The 19,158-nt window shown below is 41.4% G+C and overlaps 1 long non-coding RNA gene across 1 annotated transcript; it reads right to left on the bottom strand.

Moving 5' to 3' along the window:
• Positions 1-1,772: 1,772 nt before the first annotated feature.
• On the bottom strand, positions 1,773-6,464 carry LOC106999942 (uncharacterized). Its single transcript, XR_013396966.1, has 2 exons — positions 6,206-6,464; positions 1,773-5,774 (listed from the first exon to the last, which is right to left on the bottom strand). It is a non-coding gene; the product is annotated as an uncharacterized LOC106999942 (long non-coding RNA).
• Between the last annotated feature and the right edge of the window lie 12,694 nt (positions 6,465-19,158).

Here is a 19,158-nt window from a genome sequence, read left to right as displayed (position 1 = left end):
AGTCTTGATACTAAGAACTTTAAATGGCAAATTATGTTCTTCCTCACACCACTCTGAGGGGAGCGATCTATTTGTATTACCATACTTTATAGACAAAATAATTTCCTATGGTCACAGAGTAAGAAAACGTGGAACAAGGGGTCCAGTCCAGGAAGTCTGACTCCTTGGTCCCTACTGTTAGCTCTCTACAGTGCTCCCTGCTCTAGATTGCATTTGGGTTCCTCAACAGCATCATGAAGTAAGCATTATCTTCTCTACTGAGCCAGAAAAGAGGATGGGAAGTTAGAGGCCAGGATCAGACTGGACCTATGTCTTACAGCAAGGGATCTGATGGAGGAGAAACAAAGACAGACTTTGGAGCTCAGGGGACTTGCAATGCTATGAAGTCAAATAGAACAATCTTCCTACCATGTGTAATCCCTTGCTCTAAGTGCAGAGACTCGACCTTTCATAAAGCACCAATAGTAATTCTTTCTAGATGGCATGATACAGTGAAATAACCTTGGACCTCAGGATCTAACAGAGCTTGAATGTCAGCTACAACACCTATACATGTGCCAAAGGCTAATTATTTTACTTCTGAGCCTCAATATCCTAAATTGTAAAAAGGATAAAAATAAACTCTTCTGTTTCAAATTACTTTGAGAATAAAAGGAGATAATAAACATGGCAGCCGTAAATAACTGCCTGTCCCTGCTCCCTAAGCAACTCTCATTCAGTTCAGCCATCAAAGGGTTAAGAAAGACAGCTTGAGTACAATCATGAAGTTGGGATATTTTATTTCTGAACAAAGCTTCTATAATTTCAGCTCAGCTATGCCTACACCCAGCTCCTCTCCAAGTTCCTGCAGCCGCCTGTGGGACGTGTAAGCAGATCCAGGGCTCTGCAGTAATGCTCTTTGAAAAAGCATTGTGCTCTAATAAGTCACTTTCCTCTCCTCAGGCGAAGTTCACATGAATTAGACTGCAAGGCACTTTATGCAAAACGTGTGACCTTCACAGGCTCTGATTTGCATTGTCATCGTTCCTTTATTCTTCTAAAGTGCCTTCATTTTGCATAATGCTATAATGTTATTCAGGCTTTGCAGTTATCACTATTTCATTGCTCCAATTATAACCATTTTAGGCAAAGCTATAGATAACCTTCAGAAACCCATGCCTGTGTGATCTTTCATTCACAAGGAGGAAGCAATGAAACTGGACTTAAAAAAAAAAAAAAAAAAAAAAAACAAACAAACAAACAAAAAAACCCCACAAAGTTCATTTTGAGTGGAAATTTAAAACTCCAAGATTAGCTTTTTTTCCCCTTCTTGGGGATTAAGAGAGAGAGTGGTCTGTGTCTCCCATGAAAATCTGTATTACTAGTTAGTTATTACAGGCAAAGCTTACTATTGGAGCAAGCACATTCACCTACGCAGAATCACCCAGTGCCATTGAGGCATAATTTGAGTGTTTCTCACCTTACCGAAGATCTCCCTTCCTGCTGTTCCCATAGATCCCACCCAATGGCAGAAACACCACCCCAAGGCCAAGGATTGGAACCAGTTAATGAACAAACGTCTGTTGGAGACATGACATATTACATTATTTGTTTTTTGTGTTAGTGTAAATGAGACTGATCCTTTCTTCCAATTTAAAGTTGATTGTGGAAAGACAGAGACACAAATTCTGAGGGATAGAGTTGGAGAGGGAGTAAGGAGATGACCCCAAACCGAATGTCAACATTTCCACACTTTGTTAGGGCCCTTGGTTAAAAGTAGATATGCTAAACAGTGGAAGGAAACATTCATTTCTCATATTATTTATCAAATACCTACTATTCACCAGACATCAAATTAAGCAGTAAACAATACAAAATGTACCCATCGTCCACAGGGCTTAGCATCCTAATCATGAGATTACAATGGGCTAGGGAAACATTAAAGGAATTTTGGTAAATCAGAGAGCTCAAAGTTACACAGAATTATATTACATTTCAATGTGGAAAGCATGTGTGTCTCTTTATTTCTCTATTATTTTACGCTCCCTCACTCCAACTTGCTAAATATTTAAAGAAAAATGCTGAAATTAGTCCCTGCTAACTGCAAAATGAATATTATCAATAGTTAAATAATTTATCTCTACTTAGGGCCATCTCTTTGAAATCACTGCTATTTTTCTTGGTCTCCTTCTCACCGGCACTTCCCTAGCTGTGCAGGAATACAGCTGGCATGACCCCATGGTACCATATGGAGGGCAGCTTCCCATGCCTAATCTTTGGGTGTGTGTTGGGAGGCATCTCATCAAGTCTGCTTGGTTTTGCTTCACCCTGGCTCTTCAGTGCCATTGATGCTGACATCCCTGAATAATAAACTCTTCTCAGCCCACTGGAGTCCAATGGCTCCACCACCCCTTTAATCCCTCCACCAAGATCCTCCTCAGTTCTCATTCTGTCCAAGTCCAAAACTTACTCTAGTCCTAGGTTTGAGTGTGCCAACAGGGTAGTACGATCTTTTGTAAAACATAACAGAGCTAACATCTATAGAATCTCTACTATAATTACAGCAAGTCACTATAATGCTAAGAACTTCATGACTAGTTATCTCCTTCCTTGTACCACTCTTTGAGTGGAACTATCTACTCATATTACCCCATTTTATAGACAAGGAAAAGTCCCTAAGGTCACAAAGTAAGGAAACGTGAAACAAGGCGTCCAGTACAGGAAGTCTGAGTCCTTGGTCTCCGCTGTTAGCTCTGTGCAGTGCTTCCTGCTCTAGATTGCATGTGAGTCCCTCAATGGCATTATGAAGTAAGCGCTATCCTCTCTACTAAGGCCAGAAAAGAGGATGGGAAGTTAGAAGCCAGGATCAAGCTGAACCCATGTCTTACAGCAAGGGATCTGATGAAGAAGGGGAAACAAAGACAGCCATTGTATATCAGGAAATGTACAATGCTATGAAGTCAAATTGAAGAACCTTCCTACCTTGTGCAAGCCCTTGCTCTAAGTGCAAGGACTTGATCTTTTCATAAACCACAGATAGTAATTATTTCTAGGTAGTATGATACCATGGAATCCAGACCTCTCTGAGTCATGCCACACCCTCACAGCAACATTGACCCCAGAGGCCATCTCTCAGTGTCTCTTGAAGGATCTCCTCAATCCCACTTTAGTGGGCCCAGTTGCAGTCCCAAGGGCTGGAAACCTAGTTTCCTTCTGCTGTATGTCATCTAAGGAATCTCAGGCCTGCTAATAAAATCATCTCTCTGTGCCAGTCCATCCTCTTAAACCATGCTGGGATCCCATGTGTTGGCTTCTCTGCCTTCTGGTGTACTTTGTGAGTGCTTAGTAGGGAGGTGGTCTAGAGCTCTTTGCTCTAAATAGTCCCCCAATGTAGTCAGCACATCACCGCCTTGAGAGCAGGAGATGTTACAGGTTACAGCCCTGGCTGCCTTTCTCCTCCATCTCTGACATCCTTCTCAGTCCTCTGGGCTCAGAGAGAAGGAGCCTTTCCCTATGTGAGATCCTCCTTCCCCTAAAGAGCACCCAGCCCTCCACTGCCCCTTCCCCGTGTTAAACTAGCAGACAGATGCAGGGAGGCAGAAATGATAAAGTAAAATCAATTGATAGGTACTTAAAAATATTATTCTTTTTATCCTTAAATATCCAGGTTCTCAGTCACCAAGCAGAAATTTTGCTTTCCATTTTGTAGATAAGAAGAAAAGCCAAAATGGAGAAAAATAAAATTGAGGGCATATCCATGCCAATATATCAACACTGCAGGTAAATATCTATCTAGCGTCCATCACTTCAGTGACACTATACTTTGGAAATCTCTCAATCTAACTGTATCTTCTATTTTTCCTTTGAGGGAGGCTCTGCTTGTCCCTGCCCCTTAAGAAGGGGTGTTTCTCCAAGTTCCTTTCCTTGGCAACCTTCTTTTTACTTTTTTCTCTACTACTCTGTGTGTCTGTGTGTGTGTGTGTGTACGTGAGAGAGAGAGAGAGAGACAGAGAGAGACAGAGAGAGAGAGAGAGAATTCACCCACTCTTCACCCACTCTCAGAACTTAGCCATAATCTTTAAGTATAGATTCAACACATCTTTATACCTTGCCCACTTTTCTGTCTTCTGAATAGTTCTATTTTAAAGGAATGCTGGTTCCTTAAACTGGGCATTCAAAGAACTGAAGACTAGTCTCCATGGCATTGATGTTCTAGTTTCTGTTTAAATCATCCTTTCCTCAAACATCTTACTGTCTCGCTATTGGCCTTCATTCAGCAATCCTCATCATGCTCGTTCCCATAGATTCTGCCTTCTTGGCCTTCCAGTTTTATTCACATGTATTCCTCTCTCCATCTCCCCAGCTCCCTTGCTTCATACCAGTACCTCACCACTTCTCATTGGAATCCTGCAGTGGGGTCAGGTAGGTGAGATAGAGTATAAAGAAAATAGGTTCAGGCTGGGCATGGTGGCTCACACCTGTAATCCCAGCACTTTGGGAGGCCGAGGTGGGTGTCACCTGAGGTCACGAGTTCGAGACCAGCCTGACTAATATGGTGAAACCCCATCTCTAAAATAAAAAAATTAAAAATAAAAAAATTAAAAAATTAGCTGGGCATGGTGGCACATGCCTGTAATCCCAGCTACTCGGGAGGCTGAGGCAGGATAATTGCTTGAACCAGGTAGGCAGAGGTTGCAGTGAGCCAAGATCATGCCACTGCATTCCAGCCTGGGTGACAGAGCAAGACTCCATCTCAAAAAAAAAAAAAAAAGAAAAGAAAAAAAGGAAGAAGAAGAAAAGAAAATAGGTTCACATTCCATCTTAGTATCCTGGCATCCTAGATGCTCCAATACCTGGCTCCAAACGGAGTTGTTATCTTATCCCCTACACTCTTACACATTCTCCACAGACTTGCTGAATTTGGCACTCATTCTCCTTGGACATGGGCTTTCCTATAATATGACAGGTAACTTATTTTCTGCACTGAATGAGTTTGCCAAGCCATTTCACTTTTTGCAATATATCTACCAACCAAGACTGTTTTTAGATAATGCCTTTTTTGTGAACCGATTCTTGATCACTGTCTTGTCTGAAGCCCAGTAACCCCCGGTTTTCTCACCTCTACAACTCCCCCTGAGACAGAAGAATGTGTCTTTACCTTGGTGAAACTTTCTTTAATCCCAAAATCCAGGTTAGGTTAGGGCCTCCCACTGTGTTATCTCAGATTTTAGGGGAGAACCCTCATCTCTCTTTGACTTTCTTTTTCTACAGACACCACTGAGAGAAACATATATGGTTTCTTTCTGTATCCCTGACTTCATTCCCATGGAAGAAAGACTGAGCATTTTACTTGTGGGCTGGGGATAAGGGGCTTAGTTCATCTTGACTGCTGCTTTTCTTAGCTCCTCCCTGATCCTCTACTTCCAGAAGCTTGACTGACTGCAGGAAGTATCCACTGTGATCTGCTTTCCACTGGGCAACCATAGCTTCTTCCTTTCCGGGAAGCTTCAACTGTCCCACTCTGCCAGAGTGGGGTAGGCACAGTACATTGAATTCTAGGCCGAAATATTGTTGGTAAAACCTCTAGGTGACAGATGTGATATTGCATTTCCCAATCCAGTTTCCATCACTAATAGAGCTGCCATGTTGCTGCCGATGGTTCTCCCCTCGGCCTTTCCACGGACTCAGGACTTCACAGGGAGGAAAAAGCAGTATCTCAAACCTCCTTCGTGATGACATTCAGTATGTTCAATGCCAGTTTCTTTCCCTGTCTCTTCTGTCTAGCTGGTAAATTCCTGTAAGACAGAGACCATGTTCCTTTTCATTTTTGTATCTCTCGTGTCTAGCACAGTATCTAGTTCAATAAATATCTTAACTAAATTGACGGATAGATGAAAACTTTATGCCACCCTTATGGCTCATACTATATCTTATAATAGCAATGCATGAATAAATGGATGAATGACATATGCTCGTATACTGCCTACAGCATATTCTGATTCCTTTCACATGTTGTCTACCAACTCGAACAATCTGCACCTCACAATTTTGCTATAGGTCTAATGTGGGAGAACACTCGCAGCTCTTTCTCCACTGCTTTTATTTGCCAAGGCTCAGAACACTGGAATTTTGCCAGGGAGGTACAGAACTGTTCAACCCTATCACCCAGAGCCGAATCATCCACAAAGCATCATAGCATCAAAGCTGATGACAACATCTCACTCACCTATATCGTCTTCGCTTTCTGCTTTTCATTTCTGCCTTTGTAAATTTACTATTCTGTCTCTCGCTGCACTTTAAACCATACTCGTGTCTTATTCATCCTTTCTTGTCACCAAAAAGCTGACACAGGCATTCAGGAAACCGGTGTTGTCTATAAAAGAAGAAAACCACTTTTTTTTTTTTTGGTTGAATATTTTCCTTCAAACACATGTCCTCTTTTCCAGATATTTAGTTGTACTATTTTTAGCCTGAATTAGGTGTGCTCCTTTCCAGACTTCATTACTGTAAGCAGAGGGAAATACCCAGAATAGGTCCTCAGTTTTAACGGACTAGCCATAGCTTTATTTATTAATTAACCATCTCTATGGACTGAGTTGGTATTTATAACAAAGGAAGCAATTGCTAAGTTGGACTTGGTTTTCATTTCTAGACTTCTGGACCATGGCCATTTGTACAGGGAAAAAAAGCATCTAACAATCCTACAAGATTTTAAACTTAAATTAACTTCTTGCATTAATCATTTACTAGTACTAAATAGACACTGTATATGCTTTCTTATTAGTTACTCATTGCTGTTCAATAAACCACTTTGTAATGTTCTGGCTTTAATAACAACCATGTGTTATATCTCATGAACTTATAGATCATCTGAGAAGTTCTGCTATTCTGGACTAGGCTTGGTTGATCTTGACTGGACTCACTCATGCATTTGTGGTCAGTTGAGTGTTAGGTAGGCAGCTATGCTCACTGTGGCTGACCTTCTAGCTCGTGTGTTTGAGGGTGGCCTGGTGCTGGATGACCTTGGCTGTGCCAATTCAGCAATGCCTTCTCATCCTCCAGCACACTAGTCCAGGCTTGGGTCCATGTAGTTGGCAAGTTTCCAAATCCAAGCAAGCTCACTGAAGAGGAGATGCAGAGACCCTCAAGAACTTTGTAAGGGTCTACTTGAGGAACATTTGCTAACATCCTAGTGATCAAGGAAAAGCACAATTCTGTCCAAAGGCAGAGGGCAGAGACTACAAATTACAGGATAAGGTCAAGAATAACAAGAAGCCAATAAGTGGGGCTATCGATGCAATTAATTTATCACTTTCCAAACCCTCCTTCTGACTTTGTGTACCTCATAAAAACACACGTGTAATGCCCTAATTTAATCCTTCTGGAGATAATACTATCATCATCATGAACAATGACAGCCTTCCTAGAGCACTGACCACTACAGTTAAACTACAAAATAAAGGTGATTTCATTGACACAACAACCTATAAAGTAGACAGTAGTATTATTTCACGGTCAGGTGCTTTAACTCCAAACCTCATGGGCTTAAGCATCAGACCAGTCTTCCTATAAAAGCAGTTATGAAATTATGCCCCCTGGAGAAACACATACTATGATGACAGTCTTTTGCCATACTTTGTTCTTACCTCCCAGTAAAAACTCTTTGGCAAAGAGTATATACACCAAGTCTCTTCTTATTGTGCAAATTATTTGAATTTCCCAGGAGTATGTGAGTATACAAGCATATGTGAAATTGAAAGGTGCAATGAAAAATATAATTCAGGGATCATTCACAATAATGGCTCACAAACCATTTTGTGCCAAGTCCTCAGGCCTTTGGAAACTCTCCAAAGTCTCTCAAATTGTTGCTGGGCAACAACAACAGAAATGGAAGGGAGAAGAATCTGCTTCTGGAAGCAGCCCTCAGCCCTTGGCCCAGCTGTTCTAGGCCTGCTTTCAGGGATCCAGGAAGAAAGTGATGAACCCATGCAAACTTAGGGCAAAACTAACCATATTTAACAGTAGGTGAGAATGCAGAAGGGCAAGGGGAGAAGAGATACCCAGTGCTTAATAAAGAAGCTGTCATGTCTCATGGAGGTTGACTTAGGATACACTTTCATATAATAGACCTTCAACAAAATCCTTGAAGTAAAATTCACTTCATTTAATGAAAACGTTATTAGCCTCCGAAATGATCAAGACGGTTCAGAAAGATAGTCATTAGGTTGCTGAGATTTCATCAACAAAGGCTAGGCTATGGGTAGAGAAGGACCTTGTAGACTATATCACAGAGCCTCATGGAAGTTATTTGTCGTGTATGTTTGCTCCATGGCCCCTGGGAGGGCCCCAAGTAACAATCTAGGCCAAGGATTTAAAATTTTTTATGTAAAAGACCAGATGGTAAATATTTTCGGCTTTTCAGGCCATATGATCTGTTGCAACTTTGTACAAAGGCAGCCATAGGCAATACACAAATTAATGTCTATGTCTGCTTTCCTATAAAACTTTATTTACAAAAACAGATAGTGACCAGATTTGGCCAACAGGCTGGAGTTTTCTGACAGCTGGTCTAAGCAGTCAGGAAGTCTGTGAAGATTTGGGGCATGTAGCTGTAAGCAATAGGTCTGGCTTCTGAGCAGGGTGAAAACACTTTTTAAATAATCTGCAATTGTAATCTGTCCAGCATGGTTAAGAATTAAGTATGTGACAACCGGTGGCCTTATGTGACAACCGATGACAGTCAAGAGAAGACCTCTTGTTCCTAGAGGAACAAGACTGACCACAGAAAAGCCTTGTCTGCTCTCAAATTCAGTGCTTTTTTCAGCCAACCAACACTATAATACTTGGAGATCTAAAGGCAGGAAGATGAAGTTAAGTCAATTACTTAAGAAGCACTGAACTCAAAGCAAGGAGAGCTGAGGTCCAGTCCCAGCCTTGCTACTTACTATCTGTATGAGTCAGTTCTTTTAGGACTGTGATCAAGTTTTCCCCAGCTATGAAATAAGGGATTCTGGTGTTTCTCCAAGTGTCATCTGAATCAGAATCATTTAGGTTACTTATCCAAAAGGCAGATTTCTGGGCTCCACCCGAGACCTCTATTGAATTATAATCTCTGAGGTTTGGGGCCTGGTAATATGTATGAACAGCATGAGCTCTGGGGATTTTAAAATCCAGTAAAGTTTCAGACCCATTGGACAAGAAAGATACTGTTCTAGCACACCTTCCAGTCCAACGTTCTGGCCTCTCTGAAATCTGGTTAAAGTATATCATCTTCTGTTGTTCTCAGGAAGAAATGCCTGTTAACTATAGCATACACATGAAATTCAATGGAGCCTTGTGGAATTTTGAAAGAATAACCAGGCTCATCTATATCTCTATTTGGAGAAATGGCTTCTTGGCTTGGGCTAATGTGTTATTTGACAATCAGAAGGGGAAAAAGTCATAACTTCACTCCCGTTTCCTCAGGCCAAAATGCAAATTTAAAACTCATTCCGAATGCCTTTCCAGGGAGGTGGCCACAGCTGATGAAAGACCTCATGCTTGTTGCAACAGGCACTGGTAGCTGAATTTTATCCCTGAAACTGGCATAGCTTCCTTCAGCTCAGCAGAGCAGCTGAAAGGTAAATGGTACATACACATGTGTGCATGTGTGTATAGTATATATGTGGGGGTGAGAATTATGTTTGTATGTGGGGGTGAGAACATGTGTGTATGTACATGGTGTTTGGTTTGTGATGTGTGTGTGTGTAGTGTGTTCACGTGGTGTGTATATATGTGTATGTCTGGCGTTTGGTGTATCCAATATGGTGTTTGTGTATGCGTATACAGATATATATATATGTATTTGTGTTGTGTGTGGTATACATAGTGCTTTTGTGTTTGTGGCATGCGTATATTGTGGATATATGTGTGCATGGTGTTTGTCATGTGTGTATGTTATATGTGTTTGTTATGTATGTGAGTGTGCCTGGTGATTGTGTGGTGTATGTGTGCTTTGTGTATGGTATACACGGTGTTTGTGTCTGTCTTGGGTGTATGTTGTATGTATATGTGGGAATGTGTGGTGTGTATGGTGTTTATACATGTATGTATATGTTTAGGGAGGGTTGTGGAGGGGGATTGTCAGCCAAGAGAGTCAAGGTTCATAAATTCAATAGGTCCTACTATGTGCCAGCCCCAGGCTAGGTGATGAAAGTACAGAGATAAGTTAGAACAAGTCACTACCATGGAAAACCTCAGAGCCCAGCTTGCAAATTTTCCCGAGTGTTATAAGCCAGGCACTTGCCTCACATCATATTTACAGCAACCCCTTTGAGATAGAGATTGTGATTATTCCCATTTAATATCCAGGGAAGACTGGGACTAAGGAAGGTTAACTATGGAGCACTGTAACAAACCTAAAGAACTTGAACCCAAGCAGGTCAGATTCCAGAGCCCATGTCATTAGCCTCCATCATCACAGTAGCTAACTTTTACTGAGTGCTTTGCATGCTTCACGATCTCATGAAGGTTCTCAGGACAACCCCGTGAGTTAGACACGGTTACCATTCCCACTGTGCCAAGAAATGAATGGCCCAAGGCCACAGAGTCAGTTAACGGCAGAGCTAGGATTCGGACCTTGCTCCAGGTGCCTGCTCCAAGGATTTTTTTCCTTTGTTTCTCAAAGAGAGACAAGCATGGAAATGAATGACAACTCAGAAGGTGCTTGTACAAAGCTTAGAGGAAGGAAAAAAATAACTTTCAAAGGACTCCGGGCAGGGTTTCCTCCAGGAACTGTCATCTATTTTCTTGTACTTACAAACCTGACTCTGGGAGAAATAGCAGAGTCCAAGTTTTGACCGTGACTTTAAAGACCAAGGAAGAGTTTGATGGTTGTAATTTCCTACCTGTTTGATTTGTCCTTGGTTGGACAGGGAGCCGGGAGCCATGTTTTATCTCTTTTTTCCTTTTTTTTATTGAACGTAAACTCCCTCAATGTAATGTAAAATGTCTCTACCAGTCACATCTTTTTATAGTGTCCCCTCTTCCCCAGAAGCTAGAGAGTAGTTAAGGGCAGTCAAGTTTGCATGGATGGAAACAGGGACCAGGGAATATAAAAGGTTTGTATAAGCGGAATAGTGGAGACCAGGGAGCAAGGGGCTGGGGCATTGGAGAGTGTTATTGTATATTTTGTTCCCAGTTCTGCCAGAGTCTCTAGCCTTCTTTCCAAAGCAACTGGAGATTATTTCATAATACACTCATGAACACACTCATGATTTCACAAAACACTACATGTTTCAGAAACATAGGTCTGACTAAAGCTAAATTCCAAAAGATAGTTTTACCCTCACAGGCTTGGGTTTAGCAGCACAGGACATTAATGACTGGAACCAGAAGTCTTAAATGTGTTGGAATTATATTGTACTTGCTATGTAAAAAAAAAACTTTGAAAACAAAATGTATAAAAGAATGATCAAATTTAAATATTTGCAGAAACTGCACCGAAGGCATTTTAGTAGGCCAAATGAATCAACTCCTCAAATCACCTGGAGAGTGTGAGAGTGTATGGGTTCACGGGTGTGTGCACACATCACTTCTGGCCACCTTGCATCTGCATACTTCCAGGGTTGGGAGGTCACTGCTTGCCCAGCAAGCTAATCCACTGTTTTGAAGCTCTGATGGTTAGGATGGATTCCTTTTTTGTTGTTGTTGTTGTATAGCTGTTGTTTTGAGAGAGTCTGGCTCTGGAGCCCAGGCTGTAGTGCAGTGATGAGATCTCAGCTCACTGCAGCCTCCATCTCCTGGGTTCAAGCGATTTTCCTGCCTCAGCTTCTTGAGTAGCTGTGCACCACCACACCCGGCTAATTTTTGTATTTTTAGTAGAGATGGGGTTTCGCCATGTTGGCCAAGCTAGTCTTAGAACTCCTGGCATGCTTCAGTCTCCCGATGTGTTGTGATTACAGGCATGAGCTACAGTGTCTGGCAGGATGGATTCCTATTCACTGTTTGTCCTAGTTCTGACTTCTGAACCTATGCAGAGTCAATTTCAAATACTTTTTAGTGACTTCAAAACATTTTTGGAAGAAAGACATGAAAAGCAAACATGTATATAAGTAAAATGAAGAAATGAAGAAACAAACGGATTTTTCTCCACCTAAGAGCCCACTGATGATCTAATAAATTATTGCCTAATAAATCCCTCTAGGTGATTTCTTTTTATCTGGCTTAAATATCAGTCTTGCTTGTCTTCGGTGCCCATATCCCAAGTCACATGACTCTCTCCCCGGACCCACATGTGTCTTCACACATGCGCACGCGCTGCCAACTGGCAGGCTCAGCAATCCTTGAAAATTCTGATGGATACTGTCCTTAGGTAAAGTGTGATTTCCTCAGGAGACTCCTTTTCAAGTTAACCTTGCTGACTGCTTCAGCCCTGATCCACCACTGTTGCAATTGCTTCATTTCATAACTCCTGGACCCCACTCTCTAACTTATAGCTTGGTACAACACCGAGTCTCGTTGCCATTTCTAGACTGTGTCCCTGTCTTAAACCACTCTTCTTAATGATTAAGTCCACTCCTATCACACTTGTTCTTGGACTGAAGCCTTGATCCCAGGCTCCTAGTTGATGATCCTCCTGACCCCATGACACCAGGCATTTTAACAAACCCAGATTTCATCTCAATCAAGCAATTAAATGCTTATCAAAGAGGCCAATGTTAGATATGAGTTCTAAATTTCTTTTCAAAAAATTAATATGTCAGTATGTTCAATTCTTTGCCTTCTAAGATTTAAACTTAACTTCCTCGTAAAGCAATTTTTTTCAATCACCTACTCCACCCTAACTCACCTGCTCCACCCTAACTCATTCCAATTACCAGGTACCTGCTCTGCCCTGACTTCCACCAAAGCACTCACCCTGTCATTCTCTTCAAATTAGCCAATAGTGCAGTCTAGCCTGTTTAGTTTAGCCTGTGCAGTCTAATGCTAGCCAATAGGAAAATGACACAGCAGCAGGGGCCACATGCGTCAGGGATAAAAACCCCTTCCCTTCCCTTGTCCAAGTGTGCGCTCACCATTGCTGCACCCATAAGGGTGCACCCTTCTATATAAAAATAACTTGCCTTGCTAAAAATTAAAAAATATATAAAAATTAAATTTATATTTCAAATGCTATTTCTTTTGCAACGCCAAAACTTTATATATAACACCAAGAACAGACAGATATGGTCAGTAGATAAGACTGCCCCATTCCAATGTATATGTATTGAAATTTACTATCTTCTAGCCTTCATTTCTCAAGTTTTTCCTCCAAAAGCATCTGAAGTAAACTTCCACATCCTTGGCTGAAATTGACTCACATGGCATCAGTTGCACCTGATGCTTTGCTAGCCTGGCACCCTATCAGAAAAGGAGGTGAATTTGACATCAGCTCTTCTTATATTTATGTAATCCATACCACTTCTTGGTGATCACTGCTTCCTTCTTTAAGTGATGAAATTAGATAGATAGATAGATAGATAGATAGATAGATATCGATATATAGATACATAATTATTAATTGCAGAGTTTTCTTGGGGCAAATATCAGACTTAGATGTCCACCGTAGCATTCATCTTTTCTTCCTTAACATTGAATTTGTGCATCTTCGGTCCCCTGCAGTTCACCTCTGCAGTTCCTCTGAGATTACTCACAGTTAGTGTTTTTTTTTTTAATTCTTAGCAGGAAAAGCAGGAGATTTAGACATGACTTTCAATCTTGTCTCTTACTGAATAATGTATTCAAGGGGGTGACCATGGGCAAATAATTTACTTTCTTTGTACCACAGTCGCCTCAGCTGTAAAATGGATATAACAATATTTGTCTTCTAGGGTTGTTGTGAGAAAGGAATTCAGTAGCATCCCTAAAGTACCTGATGCAGTGCCTGTGTCCTTGCCCCTTGGGAATCAGCTCTTTTTATTTCTGCATCTTGACCTCACGCGGAGCTTCCGCATCTTGAACTCTGTGCTTCCACCGCATTTCCTCACGTATCCTTGTCTCCATGTTCTTCCCTTTCCAGATGGAAGATCATTCTCCTTGACAGGGATGACACATTTTACCAGATGAATACAGCTCTGTTTTCTCGTTGTCATCTGTCAGCATTATGTCTTCTGCCCTGAGCAACGAGTCTCTTTCTCCTTTACTCTTTTTATTGTGAAAGTAGCTTTTAATGAGCCTCACTCTCACCGCCAGTACCCCTTTTATCCTGAGTGTTTTTTACAACTCTCAGTTTATTCACAAGAGCGTATAAAAGGCTTCTTCTGTCCAGTATGCACTCAACGTTGAGGACACTGATGAACAGAGAGACAGGGTCCCTGTTGTCACGCATCTTCTAGTGAGCATTGGCTTCCTGTAGCTGAAGCTGGGTTTAACTTGTACCTCAAATCCTGGGGTGAGTGTAGCATATGATGGAAACAGGATTCCAATCTAGGTGACCTTTCTGCCATATGATGTTGGCACAAAGAACACTTTTTGAGAAGCCTGACCAGCATCAAGGAAATATTATGAAGTGGGCTGTCAGGAGGCCCCATGATCCTCCTTCTGACATCACCTGCCTCCATTCAATAGATTATCAACTAATCCTTATTAAATGATTACTGGCTAGGGTAGTTAAGGTGTAACTGATAACAACTAGGGTACGAATCAGTTCTGGTGAAAATGGAGTGGCTTATTCATATCTATTTCCAGAGAGAGTGAGAAATGACTTAAGTATCTGTCCTTCCATCACTTAACAGTAAGCCTTAATTGAACGTTTCCACAGCCCTCACGCATTAACCTCTAAATACACTTGAACAAAAGATCCTTGTACTCCATGATTACACATGCTTGTGTGATCCACATCCTCATATGATTACCTTATGAATCCCCTCCCTTCTCTATTCATTCTCCACATGGTGAGGTATAAACAGTGCTTTGGAGCAGTGGGTAGGAGAGCTGGGCTACTGTCTCGCTCCTGACCGTTGGGGACATTGCTGCACCATTTCTTCAACTGTAACACGAAGGAGCGGGCCTCCGAAAACCTTAAAAGAAGGTTCTGCTCTAAAGTTCCAAGTGGTTAATTACCCCAGTTTGAGAGACAATTGGCTGTAAACAGATGTTAGCAATCTGCATCCTGCCCAAACACAGTTAGCTCTGTAGAAAGAGGACAGAGCTCAAGGGGGCTCGCAGGAGGTCTGAGCATTCACCTTCTTGCCTGAGAGTTCACTGACTCATTCAGACAGTATTCCTGGGGAAAAATAGAACTGGACCTATGGCAGGGGGCTTGCAGCCTGGTTCTGTCACTTATGTGCTGTGTGGCTTTAAGGAAGCCATTCACCTCTCTGATCTCTGTTACTTCCTCTGTAAGTCGGGCATAGTGGTACAGCCGTTCACAACAATGGCAAGTGTAGAATTTTCATAAGACGAAAGTATTGATCTGATTTGAAGACAGCCTGGTGGATCTTCCTTGAGTCTGTAATTGTGAAGGTAGCAAGTACAAGCACAGTGAAATTACTTATGTTGCTTGATATTTGAGGTAGCTTTAATGAGGTCACTGAGGTAGGCTGTGTGAGGTCGTGGGACTCAAGGCTCCTCAACTTACCCCCGATGGAACCGTGATTATTCACAGAGCAACTGAGACAATTCAATGTGATTCCATAAACTAAAGTGCCCAGCACGTGCTCAAACAAATAGAACAACATAGTAGTTTTGTATGTGAGCCTGCCTTGTGCCAGACCCCAGGTTAAGCACACATAACTGAAGTCCTTTGCCCTGCGATATGGCACACCGTAAGGAAGCAATATAGCATTTTATAGAGGCAGCATCTAAAAAAACAATGTAATCCTCTCTTAGGAAATCCAGCCTTAGCTTTTAAAGTTTAAGATCGCTGAGATGATAGAACATTTCAGATGGTTGCTGCATGGATCAGTCAGCACCTGGTTAATGGTGCCTACAGAGTGGAAGAGTCAGGATGTGTTCATCCAGCTTTAACACTTAGAAACTGAATGCGGGCCTGGCACCTAGCAGGCCCTCAATAAATGTTCAGTCAATGAATGGATGAATTAGTAAGTTAATGTATAAATGGAGAAAAAATATTTTATGAGACCAGTGCTGTGAATTTTCAGTTTCACACTTACTCAATCCACAAGGGAGTCAATCCAGAGGCAAAATTCACGGATTCACGTATCTCTCCTGAGATAACACATGTTAAAATGTCATCGGAATAAAATATGTGAAATTTTTGTCATGGGAGTACTTCCAAGTATTTTGATTTTCTTTTCTTCTTCTTCTTCTTTTTTTTTTAACTCTTATTTCAGCCCTGGCAAATCCTATTCAGAGATTAAAAAGAAGAACTTCCAGTTGGGCATAGTGGCTCATGCCTGTAATCCCAGCACTCTGGGAGGCCAAGGCAGGCAGATCACTTGAGGTCAGGAGTTGGTGACTAGAGTGGCCAACATGATGAAACCCCATCTCTACTAAAAATACAAAAATTAGCTGGGTGTGGTGGGGGTGTCTTTAATCCCTGCTACTTGGGAGGCCGAGGCAGGAGAATCACTTGAACCCAGGAGGTGGAGGATGCGGTGAGCCACTGCACTCCAGCCTGGGTGACAGAGTAAAACTTCATATCAAAAAAAAAAAAAAAGAACTTCCTAAGTAACAGTAGTCTCTTTTCTCAGTTGGGCATGTATCTGCCTAAATTAAACATGAACATTTTCCCACCTCTGTTGAAACTAGATGTGGCCACATGACACGTTCTGCCCAGTGGGGTGTGAGCAATGTGCTGAGGGTGGCTTCCTGGAATGTCCTTAATGGGAGGGAGCTGTTCTTGCCTTCCCCTTTCTCCTTGGGTGCTGGCTGGAAGGGCCAGCCTGGTTAATGAGATGAACTTGGGAATGGAAGCTACGTGTGAAAGAGTAAAAGCTAGGAAGACTTTAGTCCTGAATATGACTCCTTCAGATGTTGCCTAAGAGAGGAATAAACCTCCATCTTAAAAACAAACTAAACTGTATTTTGGGGTTTTGCCTGGCACATAGTTGAAGCTAACCCTGACTTATAGAGTAACACTCAGAAACTCTGGAAATGCCATTCACACAACATGATCCAACAACATGAACACTGGGTTAGGAGTCAGCAAACTGAGTTCTGAGCTTTTAGCACTATTTAGCTTGTTGATATTCAACAAGTCATTTCCTTATGATTCAGTTTTCCATTCAGTAGAATACAGGCATTAAATTAGGACTTCCTCTCCGATGTTACCATCCTTAATAATTCTTATAAGAATATAGCAGGAGCTACTGTATGAAACATCATATCAAGCTTAAGGATTAAGGGGAAAAAATCTAGTGTTAAATGCAGTCAATAAATATTTGTTGTGCACCTAACTCATGTCAGGTACTGCAGTAGGTACTAGAAATACGGAGGTGAACTAAACAGATACAGCTCCTGCCCCTGTGAAGAATACTATCTAGTTAAGAGGAAAGGCATTAAAAATATTGCTAAATGCAATGGCAATGAAAGCCAAACTTGACAAATGAGATCTAATCAAACTAAAGAGCTTCTGCACAGCAAAAGAAATTATCAGAGTGAACAGGAAACCTACAGAATGGAAGAAAATTTTTGCAATCTGTTCATCTGACAAAGGGCTAATACCCAGAATCTACAAAGAACTTAAACAATTTACAAGAAAAAAGCAAACAACCCCATCAAAAAGTGGGTGAAGGATATGAACAGACACTTCTCAAAAGAAGACATTTATGCAGCCAACAAACATATGAAAAAAAGCTCATCATCACTGGTCATTAGAGAAATGCAAATCAAAACCACAATGAGATACCATCTCACACCAGCTAGAATGGCAATCATTAAAAAGTCAGGAAACAACAGGTGCTGGAGAGGATATGAAGAACTAAGAACGCTTTTACACTGTTGGTGGGAGTATAAATTAGTTCAACCATTGTGGAAGACAGTGTGGCAATTCCTCAAGGATCTAGAACCAGAAATACCATTTGACCCAGCAATCCCATTACTGGGTATATACCCAAAGGATTATAAATCATTCTACTATGAAGACACATGCACATGTATGTTTATTGCAGCACTATTCACAATAGCAAAGACTTGGAACCAACCCAAATGTCCATCAATGATAGACTGGATAAAGAAAAGGTGACACATACACACCATGGAATACTACGCAGCCATAAAAAAAGGATGAGTTCATGTCCTATACAGGGACATGGATGAAGCTGGAAACCATCATTCTCAACAAACTAACACAGGAACAGAAAACCAAACACCGCATGTTCTCATTCATAAGTGGGAGTTGAACAATGAGAACACATGAACACAGGGTGGGGAACATCACACACCGGGGCCTGTCTGGGGGGTGGGGGACTAGGGAGGGATAGCATTAGGAAAAATACTTAATGTAGATGACGGGTTGATGGTTGCAACAAACCACCATGGCATGTGTATACCCATGTAACAAACCTGCACACTCTGCACATGTATCCCAGAACTTAAAGTATAATAATAAAAAAATTGCTAAATGATTATAAAATGATTTGTATAAAAAAGAAGTGTGTATGTTATGATACCATGGGTTAGCAGGGCATTACTTGGTTGTGGGAGGAGGGAATCAAAGGAATGCATGCACGAATGCATATTTAAACTGAAATACGAAAACTGAATGAGGCTTAACTAGGTGAAGAGTAGGAAGAAAAATGTGCTAAAAAATCAACTTACAGGAAGCTTAAGAGTTTCATAAGGACAAGTTGATCAAGCTTATGAAGCCAGAAGAAAAGACTCATGGGTTTACTCTTTCCCAGACCTGACCCTGTTACAAATTGATACATCCAAGCAAAATTTCCACCCAATCCTTAACACTTCTGCTTTTCAACTCAGGAAGATATTTTTTCTTGAAGTTGCAACACTGAGCATTTTTAGATAATCACCTTTTCATGTGTACTGCAGTTTTCAATTAACTGTTTGCAAAGCAGGGTTACATGTATAATCTTGGGTAATATAGGCAGTAGATAGTACTATCCTCAGTTACAAGGGCAGAAATGGAAACTTGGTGAGATTAAGCTACATTCATGTGGTCAAACAGTTAAGTGGTGGGACCTGAACTTTCTTCATCTTCTGGCCAGTGTTCTAACTATCTCTCTCTTTCTAGGGCAGAGG

This window comes from Macaca mulatta, chromosome 8 (genome assembly GCF_049350105.2).
Source record: "Macaca mulatta isolate MMU2019108-1 chromosome 8, T2T-MMU8v2.0, whole genome shotgun sequence".
Lineage (NCBI taxonomy): Eukaryota > Metazoa > Chordata > Mammalia > Primates > Cercopithecidae > Macaca > Macaca mulatta.
This window is presented reverse-complemented; position numbering and strand designations above follow the sequence as displayed.